Below are 12756 nucleotides of genomic sequence, written 5' to 3'. Positions count from 1 at the left end.
AAGTCCTTATTTCTTTATTGTTTTGTCATTATGGTCCCCGCTTCCCTACTGTTTGTCTGTCTGATCTCTGGCTGGTTCTTTAATTGTTTGTCTGTCACAGCATTAGTTTTGCTAGGTGTAAATTAATTAAGGTGGTGGGGTCTGATTGGTTAGAGAATTTCGGTAAGATTGGTTAGTAAAACTTTAGTTAAATAATTGGTTAAGGTCTAGCTCAGCAGGGCTCAAGTTTCACTATATAAACTGGGTCCAAAAGAAAGTTCTTTGGGAACAAACTCCAGGACCCAGTGCCAAGAACAGAGCTGCCAAACCTCAACACTCTGCCAATGACACTGTGCAGAAACTGGACCTGATCCTAACCGGCGAGCACTGTACGTGTAGTGTGTGCAGTCTGGTTTTGGTGCTTGTTCATAAATAAATAGAGGATAAGGATATTACCATGTAAGGCACTTTCACTGGTAAAAGGTCCTGAAAACCCACAGAAAATTACACCCTGAGCCCAAGGAATTGGATGAGGGTGGGTACTTAAATTGACATGGTTATGCCTGAGCCCTAGGAATGGGGTAAGGGTGAGTGCCCTAGAGTGTGAGTAACAGAGAATATTGTGCACGTAACAGGCCCTAGCTTCTCTGCTTTTCAGTCCCTCTTAACTCCTTTCTGCCATGCTGTCTATGGTGAATGTTGTAGATTTGTACAGGAAAAAAACCCAAACCCTTCCCTAATCTCTGTCAACCTGCCTCTTCTTAGATTGCATGCTCCATAGGACAGGGGCCATGTCTTCTTGCAGATCTAGAAAGAACCTAATGTACTGAAGCCACTACCACAACCAATAGAGTATTGAGAGTCTTATTAAAGCTGTCACCCTGACCCACTTGAGTGTTGGTAAAATTCAAGGTAGACTATCATTTCCAATACAGAGCCCATTTTTCCAGACAACATGATTTGACTGTGTAAAACTTCTACGTGTAGCAAACCCCTCTTCCACATCCCTCATATATGTTTCTGGTCTTTTCTGGCCTACGTGTAAATTAGTTACCTAAGTACAGGACACAGCAGGGTAGAAGAGAGAAACCTAGGAGCCACCTCTTCCGATTGATCTTTGATCCTTGTCTGTGGTACAGGAACTTTAGTTTCACCTGTGGGTTTAGTGGGGCAGGACTATTACCCTAGGCCAAGGATTCTCCCACTTTTCATTTTGGGGACCACCTCATGAGAGAAACTCTTATGGGCCAATGGCCCCTTTTCCTTCACAAGTTGGTTCTGAGAATGTCCTTTGGCACCCAGCCAGGGAGGACTCCATGAATCACATCTGTGAGGCCCTGTTCTTAAGGAATAAGTATATGGTCTAGTGCTACTCCCTCCCCTGCTCATACATGCCAGATGGCAGCAAGAGGCTTTATTAAAAGGTAACACTCTTCATGGAGTAACTCTCTGCTTTGCCCCCTTGCAAGTTTGATCTCTCATTATTTGATCTCTGATTTACAGCAGGTCCCAACCAAGATCCCCATTGTGCTAAATGTGGTACAAAACACATAATGAGACACAGTCCCTGTGTGCCCCAAGCAGTTTACAAGACAGAAGCACAGAGAGAGGAAGTCACACTGCTGGTCAGTGGCAGCATAGAGAACAGAACCAGGTGTCCCAACTCCCAGTCCCAGCAGCCTATCCAGGTTCTCACTCCTGTGAATATTCATGTTCCATTCACTAGTATGCTATCTTAGCCACCTATCTGGATAAGCAGAAACATATTTAGGACTCTGATCTGGACCAGTGCCTTTCACCTCACACAAGTCATTTGTGGTGGTACACACTGCTGTGCGATTCCCGCTCTGTTGTTACCAGATACAAAACTAGACTGGCTTCTCTTTTCCCAGGGTTGTCATTTCTGTTCTGAGTGCACTTTAATTGTACTGTACATTATACAATAAAATCATTTATGCACTTGGTGATTTCAGATTTGAGAATTGGTTCCACTTGGATTTCAAATGAAAATTTTGTTTTCTTCAAACATGCCGGTGAAGTTCCATTAGGTAAAACTGTCTAAACCAGGGGTCGGCAACCTTTCAGAAGTGCTGTGCCGAATCTTCATTTATTCACTCTAATTTAAAGTTTCGTGGGCCAGTAATACATTTTAATGTTTTTAGACGATCTCTTTCTATAAGTCTATAATATATAACTAAACTATTGTTAAGTAAATAAGGCTTTTAAAATGTTTAAGAAGCTTCATTCAAAATTAAATTAAAATGCAGAGCCCCCCAGACAAGTGGCCAGGACCAGGGCAGTGTGAGTCACTAAAAATCAGCTCGCGTGCCACCTTTGGCGCCCGTGCCATTGGTTGCCTACCCTTGGTCTAAGGCAATCACCTCATTCCAATGCAATTATTACTCCATAAGATGTACTTATAAATAAAAGCTTCCTGTTTTACGAAAACAGCTGGGTACATGTTCCTGCAAAATGCTTATTCCTTCCTCCCATTCAGAGAAAGTTTGTATTAAATCCTTTATCCATTACCTGCACAGCTGTATGCAGTAGATAAACCTTACCTAGGCCTACAGTTTTCTGAGGTCTAATCAAGCAGCTCTACATTTAATTAAGTCCTCTTTTCAAATGTTTTTCCCATTCAGAACTCAAAAGTGCTTACCTGCTTTTAAATACTCAGTCTTTACTGAGAACAACCATTAGGCTTCTCTGTTAATTATTTCTCTTTTCTCCCCTTAAAAAAAGGCAAATGTTTGGAACCAAATTAACATTAAACCAATGTAGATATTAATGCTGTTCATAGTCCAGGACTCCTGGCATTTAACCATGAAAGCCATATGGTAGTGTGCCCCAGTTTCCCCTTTCCTTGTGTACATCAGGTCTGGAATGTCTTTTCCCCTGTGAAAAGTTTCAATACTGTTTACAGGCACTAGCAGTGAAACATCAGTATAACAAGGCCTTTTAACATAAAGTGTGTTCTCATGTACTGCTTTCAACACGTTCAAGGGACTTTCCAAAGGACTGGGCACATTGCACATTCTTACAATTCTTGGTAATAGCAACACATTAGTTACAAAAATCACCATTAGCAATAACAACAAATTCATTGCAAGTGTCCATTTACAATTATGTTGGTTATGCCACACCTTTGGCTCAATACCATTGGACTTTGGGCATTTTAGGGTTAACTTTTGGCTTTCCTTTGCAAAATTCAGTTTTCTCTTTCCTCCTTGTCCTGCAGGATGAAACCCTGATCTCTCTTGCTTAACCAAATTTACTGGCTGATGGGGTGGGCTCTCTGTGCTAACAGCTATTAGCAAGTTCTTCTCCCTGCCAGTCAGGTAATTTGCATCAACACAAACACCATCTTTTAACTTCTTAGCTGCCACCAATTCCAAGGCTGGACTCTGTCTTAGGGCTTGTCTACATCACAAAGTTGCAGCACTGGTGAGGGGGTTACAGCGCTGCAACTTAGGAGGTGTACACATCTGCAGGGCATCACCAGCGCTGCAACTCCCTGTTTGCAGCGCTGGCCGTAGTCCCGTTTTGTCTCGGGTGTAGAGGATCCAGCGCTGGTGATCCAGCGCTGGTAATCAAGTGTAGACACTTACCAGCGCTTTTCTTGACCTCCGTGGAATAAGCAGGTATCCCAGCATACCTGAGGAAGCCTCTCTGGTAATCAAGCAGGTCTCCTTCCCCGGTTTGCTCTCGCGTTCCCCGAACCCCAGTGCAAGCAGGTCTCCTTCCCTGCGGTTTGCTCTCGCGTTCCCCGAACCCCCGAGCAAGCAGGTCTCCTTCCCTGCGGTTTGCAGGGGGGTTCGGGGAACGCGAGAGCAAACTGCAGGGAAGCTGGTCTCCTTCCCCGGTTTGCTCTCGCGTTCCCCCCTTGAAGCTGCCCAACAGCGCTGCAGTGTGGCCACATCTAACACCACTTGCAGCGCTGGTTGCTGTAAGTGTGGCCACTCTGCAGCACTGGCCCTATACAGCTGTACTAATACAGCTGTAACAACCAGCGCTGCAAAATTGTAGATGTAGACATACCCTTACAGAGATACCACACAAATCCAAAGGGTCTGAGAGTGAGAGTTTGTTTGCTCTCCCCTGCATCCTCAAGCCTTTATCCATAAAACCATTCTGCTTTGAAACACCAGTAACCCAATCTGTTCTCAGATCCTGAAGCACAGACTGCTCACTCACAGAGTCAGCATGGAGACAGTTCTGTTCCAACACCATTGTCTTCCCAACCAGCTGGTCAAACCCAGGCACTTGGTTATATGGCTGCGCAGCTTCCTTAACAGCTTCTACTTCATCTGAGATCTTTTTAAAGCTGCCCCCACTGGATCTTTCAAAAGGAAAATCAGTGGATCCATTCACAACAGAAAATTTCTGGCTATTAGGAACTGAAACTTCATTGATTAAATTACTTTTACACCCTTCCGTCGCAGCAAACTGCTTGCACAGGCTACCATGAGGATTCCTTTCCCTATGAGCTTCTCTAAGCAGCAATTCATCCCTCTCAGACATTCTGCCCTTACCCTCTTCACCTAGGGCTTGCTCTAAAGGAACACTTCTCTGAGCCCCCACAGACTCTTTCTGGGTCTCACTTACATCCAGAATTACCTCTGGTTCATCAGGCAGATTCCTACACAATCCCCTTCCAGGCAAACCTATAGACTTTCTAGCTAACAGGCTAGAAGCCTTCTCCTTCCCTTGGCCATGAACAGGTTCAGAAATCTTTTCCTTCTTGCTACAAGTTGTCAAACTGTCAGTAGGTAACACAATTAAATCACCTTTCTGCTCTCCTTGTGCCCTGGCTAGGGTATCACCCTGATCAGACAGAGTTGCTACACCCTTTTCCAACCACACATTAGCAACTGGCAAATTACAAGCACCAGAATTGTCTGGTCTCTGGGATTTTGCTACGACACTAACCCGATGCAACCTAGTTACAGTGCCATTCTCCCCAGCAGACACAAACTTAGGACCATTCCCTTCCTGGGCTTTAGCTGTATTTACGACCAACTCTGAGACAACTGAATTACCCTCAACCATCACAGGCTGAAAGGCACCTTCTGTCTGCTGCACAGACACAGAAGAGCCGGAGACACATTCTCCTTTACCAGGCATGCAGCTTGGGATCTCACTTCCCTTGTCCCAGCACATAGGGCTGTTCACAGACAACTGCTTGGAGACCGGGGTAGCTTCCTCCATAGGCAAGTCAATACCCCTGACAGACACAGGCACATTCCCTTCTCTGTCACATTTCTCCACACAGGAAACAGGTAAGGGACAGGGACACTCATCTTCCACTATCCTTGTTTTCCCACACTGCTGACTAGACAAAGCCATCAGCTCACAAGGCTGCCTAGGCTCATTCAGACTTTCCCTACCAGGCACATTGCCACTCCCAACAGATAAGCTGCTGTTTTTTTCACCACACTGAACTACTTCCAGCAAATCACAGTTACCCATTTCAGGTTCACTTTTACAAGCTGCACTAGCCACCATGAATTCACCCTGGGTTTTGGTTGAATTCAGAACCCTCTCTGACATTTCAGACAAACCTCCACCTGATTCATCTTGAGAGACACTCTCTGTCCGTTTGCTGTCCTCCTCACTGCCATCAGTCAGGGCATCTGCCACAGACCCAAACTTCCTCTGTGACCTGGTCACCACATTCACTTGGCCAGGCACCCCCAGTATGTTATTTCCTACCAAAACATCAGCCGGAATTAAATCTCGGACTGCAGCCTTCACGTCCCCTTTAAAGCCATCCCACTCAAGGTGGATTCTAGCCATTGGCAGGTCCACAGAGTACTCAGATAGTGCCACTACTGTCACATATTCCCCAGGCAACATGTCCTCTGGCTTCAACAGATGTCCCTTGACTATAGTTACAACCGAGCCAGTGTCTTGCCATCCCATGCATTCAACACCATTGACCTTTGCCTCCATAATAAACCTCTCACTTTCCTGCCAAGCCTCAGTTTGACATAGCTGGTGAGCTGATCCCCTCCTCCCAGAGCACCGGAGACAAGGGGGTTGGCATTAGCCACTGGTCTGCTTGCCCCTGGACTCAAGGTGGTGCTGTTGTGGCTTGGCTCAGCCTGGGTGCTCAGAGTAATGGAATTAGCATTTACTGTGGCTTTTGGGGTTGCTGGTTTTGGGCTGCCCTTTAGGGTCGGGCAATCTGGTCTTATGTGGCCAAGCATCCCATAGTGATAGCATGTAACCTGTTTATGTTTGGGGTGAGAGTTCCCAACCTCTACCCCCCCCCCCGTGAGCCTCCTTACCAGAACCAGGGCCAGGTTTACCTTTAAATCCTTCCCTCCTCTTAAACTGGGGAGAATGGTGACTACTTTTCCCTTGGGGTTTATACCCTTCCTGAGCCCTATTTTGGGTATGGGCATCTGCAATCTCTGCAGCCCGTAGGACTGACTCGGGGTCCCTATCACACACAGCTGCTCTCACGTGGTCAGGCACAATGTTTAAGAACTGTTCCAAAGTTATTAAATCCAGTAGCTTTTCAAAACTCCCATGCGCCTTTGCTCCCATCACCCACTTTTTAACAAAACCCATTAGCTTATGAGCACATTCTACAAAAGTACAATCATTAGACATTTTAAACTTTCTAAACTTAACTCTGTAAGAATCAGGAGTAACCTTGAACCGCCTTAACACAGAATCTTTAAACCGCCCATAATCCAAGGCTTCTTGTTCCCCCAAATCATTAAATACCTCCCTGGCTTTTCCAGTCAGTCTGGTCAGCAGGACAGGCATTCGCTGATCATCAGGGATTTGGTACAGATTGCAGAGGCGCTCAAAGGTGGACAAAAACTCCTCTATATCCTCCATATCATTGTAGATGGGACACATCTTTTCCCAGTTCTTCTCCTGGCGGTGGGTATGTGGAGTACCAGGTGGCGATGACTTTCTCCGCTCTTGCATTACTTGGAGCTGCAGTCTGGCTGTCTCCTGCTCCATCTGTCGAGCTCTCTCCTCAGCAGCCAGTAATTCCAGACGCCCCTTACGAGCTTTTTCTTCTCTCTCATCAGCCTCCTTCTCTCTTTCAGCAGCTCTCTCAGCAGCTTCTCTTTCAAATTCAGCTATTTTCTGCCTTTCCAGCAATCGCAGGTCTGCTAGTTTCTGTTCATGCTCGAATTGCAGTTTATTCACTGCCTCTTTCATTCGAATTGCTTCTGTAGTCTCAGGTAAGGGCTGTGCTCCTGCCTCCTGATCACCGGCCATTAGCAGATCTCTCAGTGCTTGATTTGTAGCTTTCTTTCTAAAGCTTATCCCCTTTTCTGAACACAAATCTTCCAGGGCTTTTTTGTCAAGATCCTCATATGCTCTTTGCTCACCCATTACAACTGCTCTTTAACCAACCAAACTCTCAATTCCAAAATTCAAATTTGGATAGCGTGGGGTTCTGACCCAAAGCTTAATTGACCTGGTTCTGTGGATCCTGCCGACTACGCCACTGTGACGTTGCGGTTCTGGCGGGACCCAACTGAGAGTGCCAATTCAGGACCAATTGCTCAAACAGGGCAGTCACAGCCCAAGGCTGGGGTTTTTCCACCTCCAAGGCAAACCAAACCAGCCAGACAAAAAGGACTTCAGTTTTACCCCACTGGCTAACCACAAGTCACACAAGCAATTTCCTTAGACACTCCAGTCTCCCAGTGTCACCACCAGTGCCACCTGTCCTGGGGATGAATGGTTATGAAAACCAACACCCCAGTAAAAGAAAAAGGTTCTCTCGATCCCAAAGGACCAAGCCCCAGATCCAGGTCAATATACACATCAGATCTTACCCACAAATCACGCTGTTGCCAATCCTTTAGAATCTAAATCTAAAGGTTTATTCATAAAAGGAAAAAGAAAGATGAGAGCTAGAATTGGTTAAATGGAATCAATTATATAAGTAATGGCAAAGTTCTTGGTTCAGGCTTGTAGCAGTGATGGAGTAAACTGCAGGGTCAAATCAAGTCTCTGGAGAACATCCCCAGCTGGGATGGGTCATTCAGTCCTTTGTGCAGAGCTTCTCTTCGTAGCAAAGTCCCTCCAGAGGTAAGAAGCAGGACTGAAGACAAAATGGAGATGAGGCCTCTGCCTTATATAGGCTTTTCCAAGTGTAAGAACACTCCTTTGTTCCTGCTGTGGAAAGTTACAGCAAAATGGAGTTTGCAGTCACATAGGCCAGTTTCTGCACACCCTGCTGAGCCACAGGGCGTAACTGCCTTCTCTCCATGGGACAATTGTGTAGGTGATGGTCCTTAATGGGCCATCAAGCAGGCTAAACAGAGCTGACACCAACTTGTCTGGGATCTTTCCCAGTAACACAACACAAGTTTGAAATACAGACAGCATTCTTCAACTACCAAAATGATACAGACATATAGACAACATATTCATAACCAGTAACTCATAACTTGGTCTTAGACATCTTATATGACCGCCTTTACATAAGATTTGGTGCCACTACAGGACCCTGGTTGCAACCCATGTTCTATATGGTCCCAGTTTATATCAATAACGTCACACACCCACATCTTGAATACCGCATGCAGTTCTGGTATCCCCATTTCAAAAAAGATGCTGAATACAGAATAGACTCCAAGCAGAGAGCAGCGCTGTGCCTGTTCATGGGCCCACTCAATCCCAAAGGCAGTGGCAGGAGCACCAGCATGCCAATTCCTCACAGCCTACCTGGTTTAGACACAATGGCCCAGGTTTTGCAGTGCAGACTCTGTGTGCCACACCACCAGTGCAAAGCAGCCCTCAGGCGAGCATAGGGGGATCCTGTTGTGGCATAGCAGTGCCCAATGTCACCCTCGTCCTCCTTGTAGCTGGCGCAGGGAGCTTGACCTGGGGAAAAAGGATGGATCCCCTATGGGCATATCAACTCCTTGGGACTATTGGAAGCTGGCACAAGTTAGAACAGCCTTGAAGTTGCTCTAGATTGCGCGGAGGAGCATCCTGGATCAGGGAAGTGCAACAAGGGATTGTTTAAGGTCACCTTTGCTCATCCTCTCCTGGCTCCTTAGCTGCAGCCGGGCATTTGCATCAGTGAATTTACCATGAAAAACAAACCAGATACTTATAAGGCTTAGATGGAAAGTAGCAGCAGCTATAAACGTTTTATACATCTCTCCCTTTAGCATGCTGACTGGTGGGGTTTTAGCTCATCTGTGTGACAAGAGGAAAGAGGAGTTGACAAAGCTGATCTTGGTTCTGGGATGACTTTTCACTCACCTGCCAATTTCCTATTTTAAAGCACAGCTTCAGCGACCTTAACGGGTGGATCCCTCTGTCCTGTGGCATCCCTGGAACAACTGCAGCGAGACATTGAGGGGAAGCCACTCTGTAGAAAAACCTCTAAAAGAGACATTAAGTCCAAAGCCAGGTAGACACAGAGTCAGATTCCCTACCCACATGTAAGTAAAAAGCAGGAGCTAACACGGGGAGGGGAAGGGAAAGAGGCTGGACAAAGGAAAGGATAAGATGATGATGTGGTCAGATGGAAAGTCAGGACACACATGGAGGTGTTTGAAATCAGGACTGATTACCTATTGGCTTGCAGGGTGTTCTCTGCTGGAGGCTATGCCCTGTACCTTGTTCTTTATAATTCACAACGGACACTTCCACTGCGGGGGGCTAAGGGAACAATTGCCCAGGAGCCCCAGGCCCTTTTAAAGCACTGGGATGGGCTGCAGGACTCCTAGGCGTGTGCATGGGGTGATACTGGCGGTCGGCGGCGAAGGTGGGCACGCGGAAGACCTGGCTGTGACGCCAGAGCGCGCCCAGCAGTGCAGCCAGCAGCAGCTCACTGGCTATCAGCCAGCGCAGGGGCAGCACCGCCCCATTGTCAAGTGTGCGTGCACCAGCCGCCACACATGGCCCAGCACCGTGCCTGTGTGGCGATGCCAGGCTGGGCCAGCAGCAGTGCGAGGCTTCCCCTGCACAAATCAAACCTCAGTTGTCCCTTTCTAGGTGGTCTACTGACAGTTGTGCCCTGGGGCCTGGAATTGCTGTCAGTGGGCCTGCTTCCATTGTCCCAGAACTATTTTCACAAAGGAAGTATTTTAAAATAAACCGGGATTATGCTGCACAATGAACTGTGAACTCTTCCATCTTTAGAGCTAAGCACCAGCTGTCTCACATAACTTCCATAGTCGGTCTATTAACCTTGCTGCAGGCTAGCTCTGGAATTCCTTTAACTCTCAATAGCATCCTTCGCAGAGCTAGCTAGCAGACGTAACCCGTGAGGATCAGTCATTCCCCTCTCTGATATGCTGGGTATTTAGCCTACTGCAGGAAGCACCTGTTATCTGTGCACTTTCTGGATGTTTCTCCCTTCTGCCCAAAATGTGCTAACCAATTCTAAGTAAGATTATAAGCATCAGCTAAGGAGCACTTTATAACTCGTATAACACTTCATAACTCCCAAGCCTGACGCAAAAGATGATACAAGGAAATTCAATGTATTTGTACTCTCACCAACCTAAGTTTAGTCTAGTTTTATGTTCTCACTCTTCACAAAGAATTTGTGGCCCATGGTATGTTGAAACAATTAATCCTCACACCCATCAGATGCAGGTACAGCAAGTATTATTCCCCCTTTTACAGCTGGGAGGTGCTAATACTCCCCGGAATTTTTCTTATTAGATTTACCAAGTTTGTTCTAAGACACGAGTTGTGCTCTAATTAAGATGCAACCAGTGAACAATCAACAGGGCCAGGATATCACCCATACCTATTGGGATATTGGAGCACATGAAATGAAAACAAAGCCCACGTACAAGAAAATTTGCTTTGCCTTTATCTAGGAGACACTACACATTGGGATCCCAGGAGCAACTGAACAAAGAGGGAAGGCAGCACTAGCTTGAGGACTAACAAAGCTCCTTCCAGTGCTGTCTGCATTGGGACAATCGGATAAAGCAACCTTCACACTGCTGTTTCATCTGCTGTGGTTTAAAATTCCAAATAAGAGGCAGTGAGAGATTGAATGAGCCCCAAAAGGCCCTTACCATTTCAATCCTACTGATAAACAATCATGAGAAATGCAGGTCTGTTGAGATAGTTCTTTCGAGAACAACTTTCTACAGGGCTTTTCTAAATCATATCAAAAAGTGTTAGCCATAACTTTCTCAGTAAACTTTTATCTGGATACATATGGGGGAAGAACAGAGAGAAATATCTACTGACCAAATACCGCCATGCCCACATTCACTTAATATAAAGGCATGGAGCTCACTGGTTCTACATACATACTAAGTATCAGAAAAGCAATCTCACCTAGGACGTAGTGTGGCACCTGAGTTCCTACCTCACTTAAGTTAAAATTTTCAAGTCCAAGATCCATTTTTAGAAGTGATTTAGAAAGCTTTCACGCAAGTCAGATACATTTTCCTATACACAATGGACTCTTAATCCTAGACATTTATTATGGGTAAAGCTTTCCAAACATGACTTTTTACCAAAAGTCTCACTGAAAGTCATCTTCCTCCTCCTTCTTCTGACCCGCGTCAGAATCTGAAAGCTGACCCTCCTCAAAGAGGAGACTTGGGATTTATGCTGCTGGTGGGAAACACTTTGCATCTCTTAAGATGAAGGGGATCTGGGGGCTCTTTTCCTTCACCCTTATGTTCTGCTCTTCATCAACCAGGGCCTTGCTCTTCTCTTTTCATCCATTTCAGAGCAGTATGATAGGAAGGAAGGGGACAGGTCCAGAGCCTGTTTGTATTTTTTTGCTGAGGCAACTAGAGAGGGGTTTGAACGTCTGGTACGTCTGCCCAGCTCATGGCAGCAAGCCTCTCCTCTGCAGACTCAGACTAGCAGGGCTCACCACACCAGTGGTCTAAAAACAGCTGTGCAGAGAGCCCAGACACTTCAGGGCCCCAGCTCCAGCCTGAGCTACAACTTCAAAGCGCAGCCTATACAGCTATTTTCAGAGCACTAGCGTGAGCCCTGCTAGCCTCAGTCTGTCAGGCCGGGCTGGGAGGCTTGCTGCTGCCGGCTCTGTAGATGTACCTTGAGAAAGGCCTTTTTCCTAAGATGCCCTTGATCCTTCTCCTCCTCCGAGGGAAATTTCAGACAGAGTCCACCAGAGAGAAGGTTACCATTTATAAGCAGCTTTCTTGCCCTGAGAAAGTAGCAGCTCATACTGGAGCTTTGCAATGGACTGAGTCCAGAAGGGAGCGTCTCAGAGAGGCATGCTTTGTTCAAGGGGGATTTTGGATGTGGTCTGGACTAGGCTGACCCCACCTGGGGGCACCAGACTCCAACCCTGGAGGTTTAAAAAGGAGTTCTTGGCCCACTTGCTGCGCTGGGCTGACATTGCTAGTAGGGAGGAATGCTGTGGAAGAGAGAGCAGGGTTAATCCAGGGGCCCCTTACCAAGCTGTCCTTGCTCTGTAGCTCCCTGACACCACAATACCTGTTCTAGAGGAGCTGGGCAGCTGCTTCATGGTCAGTAACGGTGACTGAGGCAGGAAACTTTCTGGGCCTGCGATGTTGTCCTTCAACTTACACTCTCCCTGCATGGGGGTAGGAAGGGGAGGGAGCCATCATCTGTGCCCGGCCTGAGAGATTTTGCTGCTGAAGTGCGGCCAGTGTTTCCTGGGAGCTTTCCTGCTTTGGTGAGGGAGGTTGCGGGAAACCCCGGCCCAATCTGAGCACTTGAGAAGGCCCTGGGTCTCCACAGAATAGGCACAGAGTACGATCTCCATGCAGGCACTCAATCAGCAGGGCAGGTGCAGAAGACACAATGTCAGGC

Source organism: Gopherus evgoodei, chromosome 5, assembly GCF_007399415.2.
Source record: "Gopherus evgoodei ecotype Sinaloan lineage chromosome 5, rGopEvg1_v1.p, whole genome shotgun sequence".
Taxonomy (NCBI): Eukaryota; Metazoa; Chordata; order Testudines; family Testudinidae; genus Gopherus; species Gopherus evgoodei.
This window is presented reverse-complemented; position numbering follows the sequence as displayed.